The 15,699-nt window shown below is 34.5% G+C and overlaps 1 protein-coding gene across 9 annotated transcripts in view; it reads left to right on the top strand.

The window, feature by feature from the left end:
• CCSER1 (coiled-coil serine rich protein 1) overlaps positions 1-15,699 on the top strand; it is a 1,483,327-nt gene that overhangs the window by 910,455 nt on the left and 557,173 nt on the right. The window lies entirely within an intron of this gene.

Below are 15,699 nucleotides of genomic sequence, written 5' to 3'. Positions count from 1 at the left end.
CACCGGATTAGTCCTTAACCTCTCCAGTTTTCTCCTCTTCTGAGCGGCTCTATTTCATTTGTTCTTGCCTTTCATATCGCGTCTAAGTAGCAGTACTTCAGGCCTGGTGAGTTGCTCTCTTCTTTCATATTTGGCTTTTTCCATACAAACCTGAATGCCAGAACCTATGCCTTCATTCAAGTTTTTAATATGTTTCCTAGTTCGACAATTTAGGTGGGAGTGGTGATCATGTAAATGTTTATATATGCTAACAACTAATACATTTTCACAGGGAAATGTCCACCTTTATTTACTGACCATAATGTTTCATAATTTTTTCACATTCTCCCTTGGTTTTCTTGTGGAGTGAATGTGGAAATGTTTTGAAATATCCAATTCTTGTAAAAGGTCCAGTTATACAGTTGGTAGGTGCCATAACAAAAGTAAAAATTAGGTAATTCATGAAATTTTTCTATATGAAATACAATACCAGGAAAATTTCAAAATGCCCATATTTTTGCCATATTAATAGTTTTTATAGGCATGATCCTTAGAAAGAATGAACTTAAAATCTGACTAATATTTTTTGCTCATACTCCTAAATAATTGCTTTAAAATGTACTGTAGTTATAGATTTCAATGTAAGGTGACAAACATCACCTCAATAGATATTCAAAATAAACCTCTGGGAGGGGGATGTGGCTCAATCAGCTGGGCATCCACTTACCACATGGGAGGTCCCAGTGCCTACTAAAGGATGAGCAGACGCCACCCCCATGTCAATGAGCTAGATACCGACCGCCCACAACACAATGCCCAGATGCCACAAGCCAGTAGGGAACGGATGTGGCTCAGGCTGTTGAGCACTCCCCTCTCATGTGAGAGGCCTCGGGTTTGGTTCCTGGTGCCTCTTAAAGAAGGCAAGCAAACAATGAACAGACAGACAAGAGAACCATGGGGGAAGGGGGGTGGAAATAAAGTAAATAAATAAATCTTTAAAGAAATAAACCTCTGATATCCTTAGAACACTTATTGTAAATGAAAAATATGTTATGCAGCTACATGACTTGTACAAAGCTGTATCACTTCAAATGCTTTCAAGTATAAATAACAGAAACCCAATTCAAAGTCATATAAATATTAAAGTAATTTATTAGTTTACATAAGAGAGAAGGCAAGCTGTGAGAGAAGGCAAGCTGTGGCACCAACTCTAGATCCACTTCCATAGGATTTTCTTGGCCTTTTCCTCCATGTTTCTGCCTTCCTCAATAGGGTAGAATTGAAATAGCTGCAGAAGACTTAGGCTTCAGACCCTGATGAGAAATGTTCTGAGAAGTGAAATAATGTCTCTTTCTGTGGCTAACTTAAAGTTTAATGCTGTTTCCCAGAAGCTAAGGCAAACTTAATTTCATTCTATTGCCCACATTTAGTTCCAAGTGCACTTCTGATGTAATTCATAATAACAGAGGTGTGTCATTCAATGATGGGTTCTTCCACTGCTTATTCATAAAACTGATTATAATTAGAATAATAAATAAGCAATTATTTGTCTGTGCAGTTAGCTGTTTAATTTCTCTGTCCTGTAGTAGAATGTAAACTCCTTATGGTGGAGTCTGTATCTGTTTTGTTCTCCATTTTCTCAGGGCATAGGCAAGGATTTAGCTCAGTGCCTTGAACATGCAGGTACTTGATAAATGTTTGTTTGTTTTTTAAGTTAAAGTGAAGGGAGATTCATGCAATCAGTTCTGTATGGCAGTTTGTATTTTATGTAGGTAGAGTGTGAACTAGTAACCATCAAATTCTTCCTGGGCACAAAATTTACTAAGGGAAATATTAAACTATTATTCTTGTCATGTAGGATCTTTGTATATCACTATACTCTGTAATCTTTTACTGACAATGTAACAGGTACAAATACACCCCACCTAATTCACTAATCTAACCAGGCTGCAAAATTGTCTCATCTCTTTCTTTAATTAACTGCAGTTATCAGGACGCCCAATAACTCTAGGTCAAAACTTTGCCTTCCCATTCATTTTTCAGACTACTCCAGAGTCTCCTCATCTAGTCAGAGGGAGCACTAGAATCTCTCCTCTCATTACTGCCATTGGTTCCTACTGTCAGGCAGTGTCATCGTTGATGCCCAGAGTACTGCAGACTAGCTAGGACACATCCCAATGTTGCCTCACTCATTCTGTTCACTGCACAGCCTCACTCTGTCCCTCAAGGAGGGAGAAATCGAACTTCAAGGCTCATCCCAGACAAATGTGTCTCAGGCTTTGTCTTCTAACCTTGCACTCTTGGTGTTATCCTATTTCAGTGCCAATGCATAGCTTGTCCCAAGGCACCAGATGGTCAGGCCTGGCTTGCAAGTCCATATCCATGCACTCTGCTTCTTCTACTGAGCAGATCCACACCTGGAAGTCAAGCTGATTTTTTTTTTTTAGTCCTTAAAACATAAAGAACCCAAGTTTATCTTTTTCTCCCAAATAACAGTTTGGGTGTGTGCTCTCCTACAACAGCAAAATTTATTTACTCTAGTAGCCCTGGACACATCATTCAGAGAAATTCTATCTTCAATAACTTTGAGACGATTTTTTGTCACCTGTCTCACTGATGCAGAGATAAAAGAAACAACCCCAAAACAATCTTTTGTAAAGTTTCCCACAATGTTAGTTACTCTCATAATGGCCATTTTTCTGGTATATACTAATTTACGTAGACAAGGCAAGGGAGTCTTGAAAAGAAAAACCCCAGGAATAACCAATTATTTCTTTAGACCTACTTTAGTATTGTATTAGACTATCCTGGGATATCAAATAATAATAACATCCAAAAATTATGAAAACTGTTATTTTTTAAATTAAAAATGGATATTTTCATTATCTATGACATAAAAAGTGATATTCAAGTAAAATAGAAAACAATGGACTTTTGTGTTCCAAACCAAAACAGGGGAGGAGGAAATGATAATAGCGTTTTGTAAAAGGAAGTATGCTCTTCCTGTACCTACACCTACTCAGCTGTGCCCTCATTACGCATGAAACTTTCAGTTCCATCATCTGTAAATTTGGGATGATAATAATCTTACTTCTAAGGTAACAAGACATGTTCTTATCAGCTTGGCACCTGGTTCACAATAAACTTTTAATAAAGTTTACTGATCTTTTTCTTATTTTAGTATTCTCTAATTAATCAAGATTTGGAGATGAAAATAAAGGAATCTTTTAATTTGAAATAATTGGTCTTCAAAGGAAAAATAAAAGAATTTCTTACAGAAAAAAAAATGATAAAATTTCTTTCCTTACTCTTGACCACATGCTATTTATCATAACTCCTTTTCTTCTTTCTGTTTCTTTCTTGTTTTCCTCACAGTGAGGGTACAGGCCTGTGTATTTATAATTTTGAATGGAAAGACCAGAACTGAGTGGAACCACACATTCTTAATTCTTCTTTTAGGTTAAAACCTGAAATCTAGAATTAAAAAGAAAATAAATCTTAATTAAATATATCAATGTTCAACTGTATTTCACATAATTTTAACTTATTGGATCCTCTCAACTTCTCTATAAGAATGGTAGGAAAGTGTTACTATTCCATTTTACATATTCAGAAATTGATTCCCAATTAAATGATTTTCCTAAGTTCTCCTGTCTAGGAAATGACAGGATGGTAACCGGATCACAAAATCCAGTGATGTTTTCTTTCTACTGCTTTCTTTCCATCACCCTTCTGAAACTTAATGATCTTTTGAAAGTATGTTTTACTTATCTTTCCTCTCACTCTACCATTTTTTCACACAGACAAAGCCATACTTAGACTATTTTGTTGATGTGAAAAAGGAATTTTTGATAAAAAATTGAAATATTAGGGGATATTGCAGAGAATGTTTCTGTGTAACACTGGGTTAATCATCTTTTATAATGAAAGTATCTCCATGATTGGAAGGAGTTTGCGAAGACAAGTAGCAAAACAGTACCTGAGTAGTCCCTCTTGTGTTTGGGTCCCAAGAGCACTCAAATAGTCACAGGAATAAGAAGTAGTTGTACTCAAAGCCAGCAGTATCATCAAGGGGAAAAGACAAATCAGGCAGAGTCTGGAGGGATCCTGCACAGGATTCTCAATCTTCTTCCATTCAAGAGAGGCTACACGGTCCACGCGCTTTTCTCTGGCAGCAAAACACAACAACCCGCCTGCAGTGCTTCTGCCCAGAAAAGCCCACTGGAGATTCAGAGTTCAGGGTTTTTGTTGGACTCTGTGGGTTCTTTCTGCCTGTGTAATCAGCCACAATCATAGACATTTCAGAGTCCCAGAAGGAAAGCAGGCGTGCATCATCATAAATCACACTGTTTACACAAACAGTCGTATGGCCAGTTCAGTGCCCCCAGGTGAACAAAACAAACTTATCAGCATACGGAATCTTTTTGAAAGCTGATTTACCTGGCACCAGCCAAAGTTCAGTTCTGCACACAGGCCCTTCTAAAGAGTAACATTAAACCTGCTATGTTAATTTTCCTGCACACCTCCCAGTATTTTCAAGTGACAATATGTGGGACAGTGGAGCCCGGGAGAATTTTGAAACAATATGTATTTACAATAGGAGATGGAATACCAAATAATGGCAGTACTTTTCTGTTATCAGCAGAAGAAAACACATTTATTAAATTCTGTTTGCCTGTTCTCTGCAAGGAATGGGCAGTGTTTCCATCTTGGGAAAAAACCAAGCCCATAGTGGTCTCGAGGGATGCATATGAGCTTTAGCATATGGAGCTGACCATGATAAATGCATTAATAAGTGATTAATTTTAAGGGATTATAAGGAAAAGGAATGTGAATCCTAATAAAGAGGATTGAAGACACTTCTAGGAGGAAGTACAATTTTAGCTCTGTAGTCCTTAAAGATTTATTCAACAGAGATGAGACAATGGCATTCTTCTTGTAAGGAACAAACACAAAGAGCTGCGAATATACAGGGTATTGGGGAATATTGAGTCATTGGTATACTACAGTGTGACATAATGCTATACATTATTATATAATTAATATAATAATGATATGTTATAATAATTGGAAATAAGAGTAGAAGTGCAGACTGAGCCAAGATTGCAGTCTTGAAATCTATACCAATAGGATTGGTTTCCCAATTTTCTACCTGAAAAGGGGAAAGCATCCTATTGTCTATTAAACAGCAAATGATTGCCTACAATGTATGATTTTAAGTTGGAAAACAAAATGATAGCAGCATGTTTTTTTTTAAATGTTCCATGTGGATTTGTTTTTTGTCTCATCTGTAAAACAAAGAGTCATAAAGAAAATTTAGCAGGACTGATTTGATTGTGCTGGTATGTTTGAAAAAATTCTTAAGGAACTATATTCCATTCATTAATAATGATAGCTTCAGGAAACTGAGATTATTATCTGATATACATATATGTATAATAATATGACAATTTTTCACCCAATCATACTGAAAAATCTATATTCATCTTTTTAGAACTCCTATTTGAACATGGCTTCCTAGCATTAATACAACGTAGTTAAAAAAATTAAGAAAATACTGAAAGATTGAAAATGTAATCTTTTTTCTAATTGCTAAAGTTTTAAGTGTACATATAGTTGTAAAAATGAAATTACATAAAGTAAGCAATTACTATATTAAGCATTAATTATCCCTTTTTTTGTAATACTTGTACTTTATACTTCATTTGTAGAATTTTATGTTTTTTTCCATCAAGGTTTTTTTTTTTTGGTTCCTTTTAATTGGGACAAGATGTTCTTGGATAGTATTACAAATAACTCAGAAATAAAACACATGATGATCATTTTATTGAGGGCATTAAGCACATTTTATTTTAAAAACTATCAACAAGGCTCCAAAATGGGTCACATTTTACAAATGATAGATTTGGGTTTTGAAACAAATGTTGCATACTTTCCTTCTTAAAATCCATGCCATTCGGAAGAAGAACTAATTATCTTAAGGCTCTGAGTCAACTGTTGCCAAATGGTCTCACAGTTAGCAATAGAAGAGAAATGAAGTACAGACCGTAAACCTTGGGGATTCACCTGGCCTCCTTTGCAGCCAAGATTGTTCCTATGGTGTCAGACAACAATTAAAGAACCTGAAACTGAAGGTGACTCAGAAAAGGGCAAATGAAAAGTGTAACTCTCTTAACCAGGTCATCCACGTTACAGTTCAAGAATTACCAGAGCATAGTGAAAGAATTAGCATAGGAAAGAAATAGGGACCTTTTACAAAGCAGAGATGAAGAGGTAATTTTTCTTGTGCAGTGTGAAGAAGTAGAAAAAATACTGGAATCATATAGATGGAACTTCACTTGCTGTGTAATCTTAAACAAGTTATATTCCATATCTCTAGGCTTAGTTTTTTCCACAAATAAAATGAGGGGCTAAGGGATTTCAAAATGTTTTGTTAATGCTAACATTCTGTAAGTCTTCAAGTAAATGACATATTTATAAATATTTAAATGTAAGCAGCATGAGAAATGTACTTTCTCTGTCTTAGCCCATGGCCTAAGTATGGGTTAATAAGCATTCGAAACAATATTTATGAAATGAATGAGTAAACCACAAAATGATGGTGAGTGTCAGTGGATTGGTTAAATGATATGAAGCAAAAGGACAGCGTAAGCTAACATGAACATTACTGCATTAAGGTACATGTCTCTTCCCTCCTTTTTAAGGTAATCCACCTTTGTTGATAATGGGACAAGGTAAGAAAAGAGTCCCTGGGGAGTCTCAGAATTTCCTGTGCTTTCCTGGTTGGAAAAACTGCAAAGTGATTTGAAGTCCTTAAGTCTAAAGAATACTTTTTTATGAGACCAGTTTTCTACAATAGAAGGTAACCCTAGATCTTCAGGTTATGGTCAGATTCTTATTTCACAAGGAACAGCGCCTACCTTTTTCACAGCTACACTTCCAAGTTGAATGAACTAGAGCACAATAGCATTAGTGATAATGTACAGTAATTAATCTCAAAATGTGTCTTCCCAACTGGTGCATCCTGGCTAAACCCTGCCAAATGCAGTAGTAAAATTTATTTAATTAGCTACCCCTGACTACAACAAATCACTGTATTAGTTCAAATGAAAATCTAGTGATAGAAAATCATGTATTCTAAAAATTCTGACTTTTGAAGGATGTTATGTTACTACAAGGAAAAGTAGAATAAAAATAGGCCCAAATTTGTAATATACTCTTCAATGTGAATGGGTGTGAATGGACTTCCTAAAAGTGTTGAATTTCCAGAAATTCATGATGCAAATGCAGTTATATTTGAATAGATATTATAGGGGAAATGGAAATGATAATTTTATTTTCAAGTAGTTTGGTTTGTGGGCATATTAAATTATATTATAGAATACTGATCTGTCAGATTGAAATTTAAGCCATGGTACATATTCTGACTTTCAGTCTGAGACTACACATAATTTTTCTGTTCTTTCTTCCTGTTCCTAGAAATTAATAATGATAGAAATAAATGGATTTAATATAAAGTAAGATCTCCAGCAGTGAATTTTGACACAATCTGATTAATTTGTTTAATATTGAGTCGTCAGTAGAGTTGCTCAGACAATATAATTGTACATTATGAATACTACATTTAAAAATGGAAACTTTAAATGGATATGCTGAAAGCTATGCCAATTTACAGGGTAGTAATTTTTAAAATATAAAGTGTCCACCACAAAGGTTAAATAATGCACTCTTACACTGACCCTGATTACTTGTTTAATATTTTGTAGCGCTCTTTAAATAATTGGGGAGATTTCTAAAGAAAAGCATTGAAATGTTAGTTTGGTGTAGGAAAAAACCACAACTAATGATACAATCTTTAAAAGGTATTGGATAACAAAGCTCAAATATAAAATTGAGAAATTTTAAAAATTATTTTTCTAAAAGAAAAGAAACTTCCTGAATTTTAGAGCTAAAAGACATATTTGGGACAATCTAGTCCAATTTTTAAATTTTAGTGAAAATAAATGTGCTCTCAAAGGGTTAGGTGCTATGCCCAAGGTCAGAGAGAGAATGGAAATAATTTATTTGATTCACATTTTTTTCTGAAAGAATCTGAATTACAAATATTAGTGTATATTCTAAAATGTTTTTTTAAAAAGGGGGTCAATAAATATTGATTTTATAAGAATTGTAGAAGTTTATTCATCCACTTCACTCAGTAAATGCCTGTTGAGCACCTACTATATGCCATATACTAAGTCCTGGGGATATAAAGTTTTGTTCATTTTTAATTTTAATTAATTTGTTTTAATTACAGAAGTCATAGGTTTACAGGAAAATCATACAGAAAATACAAAGATAGAAATTTTGTAAGACAGATATGGTCACTGTCATGCAGTTTACATTCTGCATGAAACTGCCACTACACTAACTAACAAATAAATAAATAAAATATTTTATAGTGGTAAGTCCCACGCAGAAAATTTAAATTGGGTGATTTGACAATAGCAACTTGATTCCTAGTTTATATTTAGTGGTCAGAGAAGGACTCTGTTGTATGAACACTTAAGGAGGGAATGGAATGACAAGGAGATAAAACTATAATCATATGAATGTTGGCAGAAGATTATTAAAAAAGGGGAAAAGTTGGTGCATTATTTCTGCACCAGAAATTATGGAAAGGGCTGCACATAACCCTGCATTCAAATTCTGAGGACATGTTGCAAGAAAATTTGAAATTTAAACATGATTATCTGTTCTTCTCTATCAACATATAGTTAGTTACTAGGTGCAATTGTAGCTTACTAAGACGGATTTAACCAGGTTGGAGGCTTTGCTGGGGAAATATAAAGGAAGATGAAAGGATCAGAAGAATTGAAACATTTTTGCAGCAGCATGATCTTAATCACGTGTCTTGGAATCTAAAAGATAAAAGGAGGAAATGACAGAGTGAGAAAATGATAGGCTCAGGTGACTTAAGATTTTCATAAGTGTGAAATATTTTTGGATGAAAAATTTAGATTAATAGTGAGAAGCCCCTAAAAGTATTTGAGCGTTTTGTTAGTTATCATAAGCATCAAATCTAAACATCATCTTTAGAACACTACTAGAAATACAGATTCCAATAAAGCCTCGGGAGCTTTGAAAAATATTCACTTATGTCTTATAAGGTACTTCTTGTGCAAAGGTGGCAAATGAAGTGGAAACCCTGTACTAAAAGCACTTAATTATGTGAATTTTGGCAAATTCTTTTAACTATTTGGACCAACGGTTCTCATCTTAATTCTAATAGTTAAAATTTTCAAGTTAAACTAACTTCATTAGCATAAATACGTGAAGTAACTCAAATCTCTTTGTGCACAAACATTGGTGAACTAGTATATTGGTGTTTATGGTATGGATATAAGAAATGTACTAGGTCTTCTACAAAATTCTTTCTCACAAGAAATGGCTCAGCTAAAGAAAGTGAAGGGCAGAAAAAAATGAGAAAAAACATCCATAAAAAGATGGTAACTTCATAGTAATCATTATACCTGAAGGTTCAAACTCTCTTAAAAGGCTCAGTTGGAGAAAGTTGCTCTTCATGTCTTAAACCATGGTTGAAGAAAGTCCTTATATATGACTACTAGAGAATAAAAAGATTATGTCTTCTTTAATTTGAAATTATTTTAATAACTAAAATAAGCATGTTCCCTATGAGGTAAAAACCGTACACAAATACCCATGTACCATAATCCTCAGGAGTTAGGAGTCTTAGGTTATGCTTTGTATAAGAACATTTGTTTGCTTAACTAAAAATACACATAAATGAAATAAAAGGCACAACTGATTTCACATGTATGCAAGTCTTGCTTTTTAACGCCGAATTTAAAATACTTGTGGATATCTTATAACTTATTAACTCCCAATTATTTGGTTGGCTTTTAAAGTGCATAAACATATGTTCATGGCATAATGTGTTTATAGAAATGTCGAAGAACAGCTAAAAATAGCCACACACAGATCTTGCTATTCAGGATACTGCTAGAAGTTAGTTAAACCCTGTCACTGTTCTCTGCCCTCAAAATCTGATATTAGAGGAAAGATTTCTTTAAATATATTATATTGTTACATAAATGGAAGCAGGAACCCAATGCCCTATTATCTAGTGAAATAGTACAAAATTGTTATGTATATGTGCATTCTCACATAGAAATATGTAAGCGCAAAATATCATTATAAACATGATCATAAACTCCATGAGAAAAGGGATTTTTGCGTGTTTTATACATGGTTATATCCTGAGTTCAGAACAGAGTCTGACTTAAGTCAATGCTCATGCATATGTAACCCATGTGGTTTCTGTGAAATGTATAAATAAATTCCTTAAGCTGCCACAAACCTCAGTGATGTTCAGTTGCTGTGAGTAGTGAGTATAATAGAAGCCATGGTTTTATACCATGGGGGCCTCCTTTTCAATTGATTCCAAAGGGAAAGCTGCTTTTTCCAAAGGCAAAAAATATAAATTCCTTTATCATTTCAGTGAAGTGGGCAACACATAGGTAGATACAGAGACAGTTGTCTAGAGATACTGTTAGATAAAAAAAAACAAGGGAAGCATCAAGAGATGCACCTAGAAGTGAAAATAGATGCCCATTCTGGTTGTAACTAACAAGTAGCAGCAGGCATTTTGCAGAAGCCCATTTAGTGATATAATTCATAAGGACTCATTACTTAAAGGGAACTCATCACTTAAAGTGTTGAGATTTCTGCAAATAATAATGGTGACCCAGATAAAGGAAGATATATCTTAATGCAGACTACCATGAGATGTTTTGGGACACATTGAAGAGGATGAATAGAACTTGGACCAGCCAAGCAAATGGAAGAAAAAATATAAGCATTTGCTAGCCTTTCTTGGATTTTTATAGAGATCTTATTAAACAAGAAGGACTTGACAGTGTATGTTGGAAACACATGGAGTGTATTTGAATTTTACCATTTTACAATCTGTTATTGTTTTCATTTCATAATGTAGATTCTGTCTTTCTAAATGAAATCTTTTAAATAATGGTTTAATTGTGACAAAAGTAAAGACTTGCCATAGGTATTGTGATATATTCCTGCTTAATCCATGCTATTTACTTTAATTAGATTCAGTTTATATTTCTCAACTGTCCAGGAAAAAGGTAAGTTAGACAAAGGCTTCCCTCAAGATGGTGAGAAATGATTTCTTCCCCTGCCTCCAAACCATCATCGTGTCTTTTCTTCCAGGTGATTATAGCATATAGTTAAGTTCAGTCAGTAATGACAGAGCACTCAGCAGACTCAATTTGTGCTCTTGAATTACACCTTGTACAGAACCACCCAGATTGTGTTCTAAGGCATAGCCTAAAGTCAACAATATTTCTCTTATAAAGTTTTTGTCATCAATTATTGCTTAAATATTTAATTAAAAAATGACACATTTCCATTGGTATAATAAATATAGTGTGATATGAAAATGCTGAAACTCTTAAAATTTTAAATTAAAATTTCAGATGTGTTGCTTTAATTTCAACAGGAATAAATGGATTTATTTTATCTGAAAGAGCACTAAAACCAATTCCATTTGTACTACTTAAGAATATCAATCTACAAATTTGGTAGACACTTTAGATACATAGATGAATGAAAAGCAAATATTCCATTCATTTAAAAAATGTTTAAATACTTATAATGCATGTAGCACTGTTTGGACGTGGGACACATTAGAAAACATAACAAAGATGTCTTCCTTTATGGCAATTATATTCTAACATGGGAAAACAGATAATGCACAATAATAATACTTTTATAGAGTATGTTAAAATATTTTAAATGTGTGTGGAGGTGATATAGAAGTAATCATAATATTAGCTAGGTTGATTAGAGCAAGTCTTACTGAGAAGGGGTGATGTAACAAAGACTTAATGAGGTATGAAAGTTGGCTGTGTACATATCTGGGTCAAGAGTATTCCAGTTCAGAGGTCTATGGGGAAAGTTGCCAGGTGTGTTCAATGACTAGCAAGACAGCCAGAATGTTCTAAAGGGTGATGGGAGATGGGATGGAGAAAGAGATGAGGTCAGAGCTGTGGTGTACAGATAGGTTGATAGATAACCAAATTCTAGCTATTAATCCTCTCTTGAGCTATTTTATTAAGCCTTTTATTTTTATGTTCCAGGGTAAGAACAAAAAGTAGCTTACTAGACAGACTAATGATTTATTAACAATTTAGGTATTAATCCTGATCTTACATGATTAAATTCACCATGAAAGAACTCTAAAGCAATTCATCTTTCATTCACAATATTTAGAGATACTTGTTTCCTGAAACAGCATCTTTAACTTCCTATTTAAGAATTAGCTTCACAATTAGACATTGTCAGATATACTATTACATAAAGTCTAAGTTTTATGTTGTTGATTCGTCTCATATCTTAAATGGAAAAAAGACACCTACATCAGAAATGACCGTCCAGCAATGAATGTCAGAAACACTGGAAATAATCCAGTTTCAGGATGGACTTCATTATATTAAACCTCATAAAATATAAGGACCCAAGTCCCTGGACCAGAAGGAATTAACTTATGAAGTATAGCAAGATGAGAACTGCTTGAAAACTGGAGGCATGAAAGTGCTATACTAGTTTAATATTTTAGTTAGCCTAGAGCAATGATAATCACAGACAAACTCTATGAAATGTTATTTGAACCCACACAGAAGCATTAATTTTCTTTTAATCTTTGTCTGCCTCAGGAAGTATTTCAATTGAATTTCACATTTCTTTCCAAGGAATCAGTAACTCCAGAATCCAATCTCATTGACTAACTTTTTTTCACAATTATATCCAAATCCCAAGTCAGTAAAAATCAAGAATTATTATCTTGCATTTACTTCTTCACTATGTACATATGACATGTTTAAAATAACTCTGAAAATAGGCTTACACATATAATGGATTATTCATTCATTTATTAAGCAAATATTTATTTAATTCACATTATTCGTCTCAACCCACGTTTAAAAAAGTTTATTTTATTTATTTTTAAAGATTTATTTATTTATCTCCACATCCCCACCCCCCATTGTTTGGGCTTGCTGATTTCTCTGGTCTGTTTGCTGTGTGTTCTTCTGTGTCTGCTTGTCTTCTTTTTGGGTGGCACTGGGAACTGATTTTGGGAACTTCTAGAGTGGGAGAGAGATGCTCATCCTCTTGTGCCACCTCAGGACCCTGGTCTTCTGCATCTCTTATTGTCTCTCCCATGTGTCTCTTTTTGTTGCATCATTTTGCTGCACCAGCTCTCCATGCAGGCCGGCACTCCATGTGGGCCAGCATTTCTGCATGGGCCAGCACTCCCCGTGGGCCAACACTCCACACAGGTCAGCTTGCTGCACGGGACCTGGCAATCAAACCATGGACATTCTATATGGGACAGGAGTCCAGTCACTTGAGCCACATATGCTTCCCAAAAATATAGTTAATTTTAGAGGTAGAATGTGTAGTGGTTGCAAAGGAAGATTGAATTCTGATACTTTGGATTAAAAACTCAAATACACCTCATCCCAGGAGTGTCTCCTAAGCAAGTTATTTAACCTCTCTTGGCCTCAGTTTTCCTATGAGAAAAATGGAGGTTAATAAAGGCACCTAAAACATAGTGTAATTGTGAGAAAAGTAAAATGTTATGGAAATCCTTACCAGAGTACCTGTCATTTGGTAAGAACTCAAAAACTGTAAACTATTTTTGTTATATATATATGTGTACATTTAAAAGTGTGGTTAAAATATTACTTCAGACAATACAGGGCAGGGGAGTAAATTTTACATTTTTACAAAGTTAAAACTTTAGCAGTGAATAATGAAAATGACCCTGAAAATAAAGACATATCTTAATTTTCAAAAAGGGAAGCAAAAAAGAACTTCAAAGATTCCAGTGAATGGATTGCAGAAATTATGATGTAGATATTCAAGCATAGACTAGCTTTACTAAATTTGAGAGACAAGACAAGAAAAAAGGTTATAAAATTTTGATATTTGGTAGTTCTTTGTGTTTAGATAGAGTTTATCCCAACTTCTGATGACTAAAATTTCTAGGCATTTGCTTTCCACCTTTCTCCAAGACTTACAATTTCAACATAGTGTAAGAAAAAAAAAAAATCTTTTCCAATATAAAGTCTGAAGGAGAGAAAAGGGAATTACCAAGAGTATTGAAACTATGTTCATTAAATTTAAAGGAAGATTGGAAAATATATGTAACAGTGAATTCTTACAGTTTTTAAGTAGGTTAACTAGCTTTGGGAAACTTGCTGAATTTTTAAGTTTATTCTATAAACCTATGATAGTCATACATCTCAATCCTATCATTTACAAAATAAATGCTAAAGAAGAATAAGGTTAGAAATCCATTTACACAACCGGATATTTGTATCTGTAATATAATTGAAAATTGATACCAAATTTAATGATCTGCAAAGCTAATAGAAGTAGATGCCTAAACTAAGAAAACCAAAATTTAGAGAGGGAATAAGGCTGACAGTGGGCATATCAAGCTGCATTCAACCCATTGGAATTTCTTCATTTCCTGAATTCTTTTATCAGTTTCATGCACAAATTATACAAGATGGAATGATGCATAGCAAGAAACTATAAGAGAACCAATCTACCTGTCTTAACATTAAAACATTAGCACAAATAATAGATTTCAAAGCACTACAGCTTTGCTCTATTGCTCAAACTCAATCTGCCATCACTTAGGTTTGCAACTTCCAGGTCCTAATTCAAGAATCCTTAGTAAATCTCCCTATAACGTAGTTATGTTGGCTTCTCCATTGAAAGGCAATCTTGCCTGAGGCCATGTTATCTTATGGAGGTGCCTCCTAGTTTATTACTCTCTGTTCATTTGACTGTCAAATGCTTCCCATCTGATTCCCTGCCTCAGTTCTTCAACTTCTAGGTTGGTCTCTGAAAAACTCAGTACCTAAATAATGACCAAAGCTTTCTACATAGTTTATGCAGCATACCATATCTACCTTTCCAAACTTATCCCCCAGCAACTGTTCTATCTTGAATGCTGGTTTTTTTTTGGTAAATCTTGATACTCAGCTCCTCTATATCATCTTGTTGCCTTAAGCTATCATTTTTTTTTTTTTCTTTAATAATGTTTTGCCTTTATTTATTTTTTTTTTAATTTTTTTATTTTTTATTGACTTTGTAATAATATTACATTAAAAATATATATGTGAGGTCCCATTCAACCCCACCCCCCCACCCCCCCTCTCCCCCCCCCCCCAACAACACTCGTTCCCATCATCATGACACATCCATTGGATTTGGTAAGTACATCTTTGGGCACCTCTGCACCTCATATACATTGGTTCACATCATGGCCCATACTCTCCTCTATTCCATCATGTAGGCCCTGTGAGGATTTACAATGTCCGGTGATTACCTCTGAAGCACCATCCAGGGCAGCTCCATGTCCCGAAGACGCCTCCACCTCTCATCTCTTCCTGCCTTTCCCCATACCCTTTGTCCATTATGTCCACTTTTCCCAATCCAATGCCACCTCTTCTATGTGGACACTGGATTGGTTGTGTCCATTGCACCTTTATGTCAAGAGGAGGCTCAGATTCCACCTGGATGCTGGATGCAATCCTCCCATTTTCAGTTGTAATCACTCTAGGCTCCATGGTGTGGTGGTTGTCCTTCTTCACCTCCATCTTAGCTGAGTGTGGTAAGTCC

Source organism: Dasypus novemcinctus, chromosome 1, assembly GCF_030445035.2.
Source record: "Dasypus novemcinctus isolate mDasNov1 chromosome 1, mDasNov1.1.hap2, whole genome shotgun sequence".
NCBI classification, from domain to species: Eukaryota; Metazoa; Chordata; class Mammalia; order Cingulata; family Dasypodidae; genus Dasypus; species Dasypus novemcinctus.
The sequence above is the reverse complement of the archived record's forward strand: the minus strand, read 5'-3'. Positions and strand labels throughout refer to the sequence as shown.